General features: G+C 35.3%; 1 long non-coding RNA gene across 1 annotated transcript in view; it reads right to left on the reverse strand.

Annotated features, from left to right (window-relative positions):
• Positions 1-5,720, reverse strand: part of LOC147006146 (uncharacterized) — a 122,354-nt gene extending 116,634 nt beyond the window's left edge. The window contains exon 1 of the long non-coding RNA XR_015045456.1: positions 5,669-5,720. This is a non-coding gene — a long non-coding RNA (uncharacterized LOC147006146). The remainder of the gene's footprint in view (positions 1-5,668) is intronic.
• Between the last annotated feature and the right edge of the window lie 4,678 nt (positions 5,721-10,398).

Genomic DNA, 10,398 nt, shown 5'->3' on the forward strand with positions numbered 1-10,398 from the left:
GTTTGGATGTGTTTTTCTGTTTTTCTATAAGGATTTGCAACTCTTTAGCAGTGTTCTCCTGTATTTCTTTAAGTGAGTTATTAAAGTCCTTCTTGATGTCTTCTACCATCATCATGAGATATGCCTTTAAATCTTGGTCTATGTCTTTGGGTGTGTTGGGGTGCCCTGAACTGGCTGAAGTAGGAGTACTGGATTCTGATGGATGAGTGGTCTTGGTTTTTGTTAGTTAGCTTCTTATGTCTGCCTTTCGCCATCTGGTAAACTATGGAGTCAGTTGTTATAGTTGTCTCTTTTTAAAACTTGTTCCTCTCGTGATTCTGTTATTCTCTACCAGCAGACCGGGGAGACTAGTTCTTTCCTGAGTTTCAGTGGTCAGAGCACTCTCTTCAGGCAGGCTCTCCTCTTTCAGGGAAGGTGCACAGATATCTGGCGTTCCGATTTGCCTCCTGGCAGAAGATGAAGGCCTGAAACAGGATCTGTCCCAGAAGATGTTAGCTTCTGTAGTCCACACTCTCACTTTTGCAGAGTAGTCTCTGTGGAGTCTTGGAGCCACGATGTCTCCCGCAGATGCTCTAATTCTTACTTTTAAAGTGTTCTCTCTTATTTTGGTAGGAAATGCCATATCTTCAGTACTTAATTATGTGACCTGAATATATGTATTATTGTGTTGTGTTAACTTTTCAATTTGCTTAACATGCATCTTTATTACTTTTAGCATATGGTAAGTAAAATTTAACTTACTGTAAAGTGAATTCTGTTCTGGTTTTATAAATAACATCTTCACATAAAATGCACACAATATCAATTTTCTTTTCTTTTCTTTTCTTTTCTTTTCTTTTCTTTTCTTTTCTTTTCTTTTCTTTTCTTTTCTTTTCTTTTCTTTTCTTTTCCCCTGATCTAGCCAGGAAACTGTGTTTATTTGGATGAGTTTAAATAGGCATATCTTATAAGAAATAATTGTGTTAATTTTTCAGCCGTCAACCATTTAATAATTGTAATAATTGTATGCATAGTTATTTAAGTCAGCTCCCTCCAGTGATTGCTACATCTCACTGCTGTAAAGTACTGATGAGAAATTTCAGCTCAGTCTAGAGTCTTGGATGTTCACGATTCAGCACTCTAATGCTCAAGACAAATAGGTGGCCTAGCAAGTATGTAAACAGACCACTGAGGTCGCCTTGAAAGTGCTTTCCTACTGTTTCCAGGTGATATGGGCTGGGCTTGTAAGCATCTCTTGGAAAGGTGGGACATTTAAACCAAGGTTAGCAAGTATTTGCTGGAGTACTTGCAGAGAGGTAGGTGTCTGAGTGCCTTGAATATCCATAGACTGTGTTGGAGACAGGAGAGCTGGAGATAAGTAGATATCCTGAGATCTTGAATGCTACCCCACAACTGCTGCCTCGAAACCATTTCTGCTATGTCCCTCCCTTTACTGCCAGGATATGGTGTTTGGTGTTTAAGTTTTCTACCTTTTATAGAATGTAGTTATTATTTCCTCTTTATTGTATATCTGACAAACCTATTAGTAAGCTTTAGGAGTACTCTCCATAGTATTTGAGTCCTTTCTAGAAAATCTATAGTTATCTTTACATTCTTAGCTATTTTTACTATATTTCCACTACTATTGTCTTTTCAAATTTTATATTAATTGACTTACATTGAATTAACTTATACTTAAGATGGAAAGAATCTAGTTCCGTCCTTCTATATTTGGACCTCACATTTCTCAGTCCTGTTTCAGACTGTCTTTTATTCAAATATGTATCTTTGATGCCTTTTCAAAAACCAGGGGTGTATACTTGGGTAGGTTTGTTTATGTACAGTGTATTCTATTGTAACAATAAATGTGTCTATTTTTATGCCAGTTCCACTCCGTTCTTATTGTTATACCTGTTTAGTATAATTAGTCATCATTTTATATGATAATTTCATATACTTTCTTTCTGCTTTTCTTTCTCACTTTACTTACCTGGGTTCTTTTGATTTAGTATGCACTTTTTATACATCTGTGAAGAATGTCACTGAAATTTTTATTTAGTTTTTGCTGAATCTATTGGTCTCTTTGGGTAATATGTCTCTTTTTACCATGTAATCATGAAAAATCCAAGACCATGAAGTCTTTCCACTTTATAAAATCTTCCTTAGTTCACTTCTGTGGTGCATTAAAGGTTTTCCTTTTAAATGTATATTCTAAAATTTTAGTTAAAATATCATCATACCTTACCTATTATTAATAGTCTACTTCAGCTGCACCTCCCATGTTTCCCTATTCTCCCAGTCATATTCAACACCTCATCTCTTTTAACAATTATGTTACATGTACATATGAATTAATAAACATAATACAACTGGCTATGTCTATTTAGTATTTTCTGTGTATGTATGTTTTTAGGTCTGATATCTTAGTCTTTTATAGCCATTCAGGGGCCTCATCACTGGAAAGACTAATTGTTAGTCTTATAGCTGCATAGAGCTCATAAGTCAGACACAAACATGAAATTGTATTTTTTTGATCAGTTCTGTGTTTTACAGCTTCTTATTGCCATTTGTACTTTCTATCAAACTGTTAAAGAAAATTTAAATACCACACTAAACTTGCTATCATACAACATATAACATATACCATTCTGCATCTCTGATCATATCCCAATTAATTAGCATTGTTGATTTATGAGTTTGGGTGATTAAATTTACTGCTAGTTTGAAACACCCTAAAATTTATTTTTTAAAAAAATATATGTATAAATAATTTATATACACATATGAATTTATACTATACATACACACATAAATGTATATCTTATATACATATATATCTATACACATATATGAGATGAAAATTACATAAATTTGTACATTTACATACAAACATAAAGACCTATACACACACACAGACACACATACACATACAAAATTTCCACAGTTCTTCAGATTTACAGCCTGAGCTGTTATGTCAGGGTACACACTGAGCAGAGTGATAGGCAGGTTTATATTCAGAAACAAACGCCATCATAGAAGTGCAGCAGCTTGTCTTGGATAATAAGCAGATGTAACTTTCATTTTTTTCCTCTGCAGTTTTTGAGTGTAGTATATCAAATAATAATTGACAGCATCACTTTTCTGTCTTTGCCAAGGTGTTGTAAAATTTTTTCAATTCAAAGTATATATACTTGTTCTGTACCATAAATTCTGAGCCCATGGCTGGTTCTCAAAATTATTAGGTGAATGTATTCTTTGGAATATTCATTTATTCAAGAAAAGTAGGACTTGACTAGTATCACTCCCCTACATGGATATGTGTACATTTGCTTTATACAGAGTGACTGAAGGCAAAATGTCTTCCTGAGATCACTGAATAATTCATGCCTGCAAAAGAATCTCTATTCAAAGATTGTTAAAAGAGAAGGAAAGGGAGACAAAACAGGAAGAGTAAAAATAGGAGGAAGGAGCCAGACTGGAATGTCACAGATAGACTCAAAAATTTAAAATGATATTTTAAATACAATTTGAATAAATGTTTTACCAATTCCTAACAGTATCATTTGGTGATCATTGAAAGGAATTCCAAATTTTGTAAAATTTTTCACAGAAATAATAAACTCAAGTTCAAATGTTTTAACTTGAAGCAAAAGGGAGTGACAGTAAGTAGCCGCTGTAGCATGGCATTTTCCCTTTTGAATCAGCACTGTCTCTCCCATGAGCTAATACATAACTAAAATACACCCAGAAGATTCCATGTAAATAAATATATGCAAGATCATTTATTTTGTTTTTATTGGAGAAAGCCACTATGAGACACATATAAATCATCACACAAGATTAGCCAAATACGTATTAACTTATCATTGAAATGTTGTCAGCCCTATAATAAATAGACCAATGTATGAACAAATATTTGTGCTTTCAATAGTAAAAATAAAATAAAATGGGGTCTTTAAATCAAAGTCTGTAACCCATTTTGGCCAAATAGATGATGTGATGTATGTGAGGACAATTATAAAGACATAATAATGAAGAAACCTTAGTGAATAATACCTCCTGAACTGCAGAGGTGTAGCAGACCTGTAGTGTCTTCCAAGCCAATGTGATGAACCTCTAAGTCAGGCAGAGAATATATCTCTCCAGCTTCCAGTTCCAGGTCTATGGCACCTGATCAGAAAAATCAAAACACCTGGATTGTGTCTTTCTAATACCTCCCCTTCAACTTCCTTCAGGAGAAATAGATTTCATGCATTTTACGAATGATAATTGCCATTTATTTTCATATCAGCCATTTTTGTTAGGGGCTATTTCTTCTAGGGTAGATGTAACTACTAAAATATAATGACATGAAGAAAATAAATTGATTAATTATGTGATATATTGACTAATCATCAATATCAAAAAATGTAAAAAGATCTTCACTAGTAAAATTTTGATGTTGAAAGAATACGGAAAAGAGTACAAACTAAATAAATTATCTTAACTAGTTTAAAACAACTTATGTAATGTAGATAAGATATAAGCCAGAATCAGGGTTTCTATTCCTACACAAGCATCATGACTAAAAAGCAAATTGGGGAGGAAAGGATTTATTCAGCTTACACTTCCAAATTGCTGTTCATCACCAACAGAAGTCAGAACAGGAATTCACATAGTGTAGGAATTTGGAGGCAGGAGTAAATGAAGAAGCCATGAAGGGATGCTGCTTACTGGCTTGCTTCCTCTGGCTTGCTCAGCTTGCTTTCTTAAAAAATCCAAGACTACTAGTCCAGGGATGGCACCACCTACAATGGGCAAGATCCTCCCACCTTGATCACTAATTGATAAAATGCTTTACAGCTGGATCTCATGGAGGTATTTCCTCAAGGGAAGTTCCGTTCTCTGTGATAACTTGAGCTTGTGTCAAGTTAACACAAAAAACCAACCAGTTCAATATATAATGAAATATCAATGTAATCAAGTGATCTGGTTTATTTTATTTATACAATTACCTCACACCAAGCCCAAGTGATTTATATAAATACCTCTGGAATCATTTTGGTTTTTATATTACAGTAGAAATTACCAGGTCATAAATGAACGAAAATATTAGTAAATTTACTGTTTTAACAATTTTTGTTTTACTTCTGAGAATAGCATTCTATAAATTAAAAAAAAAACGTGTTAACATTTACTATGTGTGGAAATACAAATATATATATTTTTACTGTGAAAACATTTCCTAAGAAATTTTATGTTATAGGCTGGAACAAATCAGTAATAAAAATACTAGAGTATATTTAGAAATCTGAAGCTTTTGTAAGATTAAGGCAAAAACCTTAGATCTTGGGCTATCAGTGACTACATATATTCTCCAGTAGTTTATAGAACGTTGGATCTCAGACATTAGTTCTATGTACACATTTTGATAGTTAACAGAGAGGGTGCTAAATGACTATGAATATATTTAGCAAGTGGAAGATTCCTAGTTTAGAACTAAAAGGGATAAAGACTCTTCTGAAGTATGAAACTGAAAGAATGCTGTAGCTATCTGAAACCAATAGGACAAGTAGCTCTAATAGTCTGATCTGTGATGTAAGAATCGTCATACAGAGCATGGATGAATATTATTAAAAATTAGTCCCTGAGTTCTTGAGGTAACACTATTTTTATTTTGTCTTTTTTTTTTTTTCCCAGAGCTGAGGACCGAACCCAGGGCCTTGCGCTTGCTAGGCAAGCGCTCTACCACTGAGCTAAATAACCCACCCCATAACACTATTTTTAGAGCAGCTTAAATAATAAGAAAATGCAGTAAAATTTACAGAGCACTGTAGAGGAATTTTAATACAGCAACATGGCTGCTGTGATCACATCCAAAGACCTTCCAGGTCTCTGTGTTCCATCTAGAATTTTGACATGCCCTTAGCAGAAGAGTCAAAGTTCAGCTGAGTGGAGTTGAGTTTGGTGCTGTGAGCTGGGAGTCAGTGTAGTGAGTAAAGTGCTGGAGAGTTGGTTTCATTCATAAGCACACACCGTTCAGTGCCACTTAGCAAGGCAACTGAAGCTAGAGAGTAAGAAGGAGCCAGAAGATTAGAACAAACTGCCACAGATAGCTTTCAGCCAAGCAGAGCAATTCAGTGAGAAGCTGAGAGAAGCCAGATTGAATCAGTGAGCGTGGAGAGGACTTTGATGCAGAATGGCTGAGTTAATTAGTGATTGATGGGAGAGGAGCCCATTGTGAATGGTTCAAACCCTGAACTAGTAATCATTAAGTTCTACAAGAGTGAGCAAGTCATGTTGACCAAGACAATAAGCATTGCCCCTCCATAGTCTCTGTTTCAACTCTTGCTTTCAGATTCCTGACCTGTATGATTTCCTGTCCTACATTTCTTCAATGATGCATTTAGATATGGAAGAGGAAACCAAATAAACCCATTCATTCCCAAATGATTTTTAATCATGGTGCTTTATCACAGCAAAAGAAACCCTAAAAAGGAGAGAAACTTATAGCAAAATTGTTTATTTTCATATTTTGCTACTTATGAATCATAAAAGTGATAATTATCAATATGCTTTGATAAGTTCTGATTTCTCAATATATATTGTCAATTATTTCTATATAGTGGATTTGAATTTTATATTGTTGAAAAAATAAAATTATCAAATCTGTTAGTTTTGTTTTTGTTCTCACTCTCTCCATTTTATTTATTAATTACAATATGTTTTGGCTTTTTATTTTGAAACAGGGTCTCACTGCACAAAGAAAAATAGCCTTAACATCATGGTCCATATGACTTATTGTCACAGGTGTGTAACAAAGCATAGGACTGTCTGGCCACACCTGGAATTCTTGCCTTGCTTGTATCACAATATTTTTTTACAAAGCAGAATCTTTAAGTTTTTTATTGTTTATGATGGTCATGGGTAAATTCTGTTTTCTGTTTTTGCCACCTTTGTCATGCTATTTCCCTAATCGGTTGAGATTGACTTTTATTATCAAACTCAAGATCATTTGAGGTTTTTTTTTTAAACTTTTAAATGGATTTTCTGTTAACCAAACACTGGAAAACAAAAATTGTCCCCAATATTTCTCACAAAATAAGAGACAGTCTATCACACAGTGTTAGTTAGTTGTTTGACAACTGGTTATATATGGGTAGTATAAATCCTGTCTGGTCTCTCTTCATTTTTTCTTTCTGATAGCATATTTACCTTAAGGAAAAGGATGAACACACTCATCCACCCACATATAAACAAGCCTTGGTAGAAATATCACAAGGTAAAGGAAACATTTTAAATTATCTGGTTTTCTTTCCTATGAAAAGAGTTATATAATCATTAGTAAAGGAAAAGAGACCAATATTTGTAGAAAATCTTTAAATACAGTATAACCAAAAGAGAAAGAGTTACACTGCCAATTCCACAGTAATGCCCTTGTAGTTTGATTCTGTTAATAGGCTCAGTATTCTGGCTCTGAGTCCATTTACTAATGGTCAATTTTATTTTCTTACCTAAAGTTAAACAGTTAGGCACTATTGCTCTCATTCAGAGATTCTTACAAGCATCAGTATAAATATGCCTTGTAAACTGAATCAGTTGCATAACAAAGTTGTGCTAAGATTTTCTGTACTTGAGCTTGGCTTCATATTTGTTAATATTCCAGACTGTCCTATTGCCAAAGACCAGCTTTAACATCCATGTGGTACCTAAACCTAGGTTGGCAGCTGTTGTTGGTCAGTGTTTGAGAACAGCTGATCGAGGTGAATCCAGATACCTACAGGGGGTCGCTGCCTATGCAGTTTCAGAAGAGAAAGAGAGAAAATTCACTTGAGTGCACGCACACACACACAAACACACACACACACACACACACACACACACAGAGAGAGAGAGAGAGAGAGAGAGAGAGAGAGAGAGAGGATGAAACAAAAACCAGAGTCCAATAACTTCAAAATGCAAATACATGCATACATATGTACATGTATGCATATAGACATGCATACAGACCTATAGACATGATATATACACATTCACAAATATAATGGTTAGAAAAAAGTTCCAGCAACAATGCCCCAAGCATGTTATATATACACATTCATACATATATGCATACACTTTGTGGATGAACCAAGTTCTAACATAATACTTGGCAAGCTTTATGTATGTACAAACATATGCACAGTAGATTGGTGGAAGGAACAGTTTTCCAACCACCCACTGACACAAACTTTACATACATGCATACATCCATATAGTTGATAGATGAAAGGAATAATGTTCTAACCCCCACACTTTATTTTTTTCTTCAATAGTTTATATATTCCAGCAAAATCTATCAAGCTGTATGAAATTACAATGTTAATACATTTTAGTTTTCTTCTAGTGAATGATTATGAAAAAACAATATGTTCCCCAATACCTTTGCAAAAAATAACATTAGGTAGTATAGATAAAGAAAACAAATTGTTCCCAAGAACCCACATACACTCATAACTAAAAACATGTTATAGATTAAGAATGTGTAAGAAAGCAAGGTAGTTTTTACAGCTAGTTTTTCTTACTGACAGGCAGAAATTTGTCATTACAAAGAAAGGAATAATTACTATTTATCTTTAAAAGTAATTTTGTAAGAATCTTGAAAGAATCACATATCTAAACTTTTACATAATAATCAGTTATATCTATCTTAAATCCTCAGAATGCATATCTACTCATCAGCAATTCTTAATAAATCACATCGGGAAATTGAGGGCAAAAATCAGTATACAAAATCAATCATCACCAGTTCAGCCTCAGTAAGAGTCACGTTATCCACTGCTGCTATTGTTCTTGTTACCTGGCCATTAAAGGTCCCTAGCTTAACTACTCAGAGTGTGCCTTTCTGAACTTTGAATTTTTCCCTCAGATTTTCTACATCAGAGCCAGGAGTAAAAACATCTCAACCACTAACAATTTTATTTTTCCTTATGTTTACTAAGGGTGATTGTCATTGCTGACAATCCTTGTCTCTTTCCTAGGTGGTGATTGAATCATTAATCTGTTCCAGCTTCAATTCCTGAAAGAGATCAAGTGTTATCATTGTGAGTGCCAGAGATACTGTCTAGTGCCGAACTGGACATGCACTTAACCTTCTCATGTAACTCTTAGATGAAGAGGGATGTGAGGGCAGCAAGCAGAACACAACTCCATAAAAGCATGATGTCTTCAGGACATGTGGTCATTGAGGTCAAGTCACTCTGAGGCTCACCAATGTGGCTGTGGTAAGTGGCGGGCAGCATTTGATGAGTTCTAAAGCCATTTACCAGTCTCTCTGCCTAAGCCATTTGTAATTCTTCCTTCATGGTCCTAGGCAACCTATAATTGAAGGTAGGTAGTATCCACATTGGTTTGATGAGGACTGTTTTCTTCAAAGTTCTTTTGGAGAAGTTTGCCTTTCTGGGATTTATGCAAGTTTTCAAACAACTATTCAAGTAATTTCACACAAGTTACTAGACTGATCTTATAAAAATATACTTATCTCTTTTTTCTAAGTTTGATAGATTCAGTCTAACTACTCAGTGTTTCCTGTTTATCAGTGGAAGTGCCATCTAAATCACAGCACATGACTTGTGGTGGGAAAGCTGAATGGATTAAAGTGATCTACTTTCTTTAAGCTAATGTTATTTACTTTATTTCTACTTTATATATATTTACAGCCCAACTCTTGCCCCCTCCTGACCTCTCTTCCCACATTTTTTAATCCCTCTTTTCCTCTCCTCTGTCTCCAAGAGGATATTCTCTCTTGCCAAGCCTCCCTACTTACTGGGGCCTCAAGTCTTTCCAGGTTTAGGCACATCTTCTCCCACTGAGATCAGACAAGGAAGTCCTCAGCTACATATGTGTCAGGGGCCTCGTATCAGTTTGTGTATGCTGCTTAGTTGGTGGCTCAGTGTTTGCGAGATCTCAGGGGTCCTGGTTAGTTGAGACTGTAGGTCTTCTTATGGAGTTGCCTTACTCCTCAGCCTCTTCCTGCCTTCCTCTGCCTTTCTCTAATTAAATCACAGGGTCCCCAATTTCAGTCCAATGGTTGGTGTAAGTATCTGCATTTGTATCAATCAGCTGCTTTTTGGGCCACTCATGACAGCCATGCTATGTTCCTGTCTGTAATCAATAATAGTGTCAGGCCTTGGGGCTTCCACTTAAGATGGAACCGAAATTGGGCTGGTCACTGGACCGTCTTCAGTCTCTTCCCCATTTTTTCCCTACAGTTCTTTTAGAGAGCAACAGTTCTGAATCAGAATTTTTGACTGTGGGATGACAACCCCCATCCCTCTACTTGCAACCCTGTCTTTCTACTGGAAGTAGACTCTTTGAGTTACCTCTCTCCTCACTCTTGGGCATTACATATAAGGCCTCTTGCCTTCCAGGTCTCTGGTAATTTCTAGAGGGTCCATGTCC

The sequence above is a fragment of the Mus caroli genome, unplaced genomic scaffold (assembly GCF_978045245.1).
Source record: "Mus caroli unplaced genomic scaffold, Mus_caroli_1 scaffold_1, whole genome shotgun sequence".
Classification (NCBI taxonomy): Eukaryota; Metazoa; Chordata; class Mammalia; order Rodentia; family Muridae; genus Mus; species Mus caroli.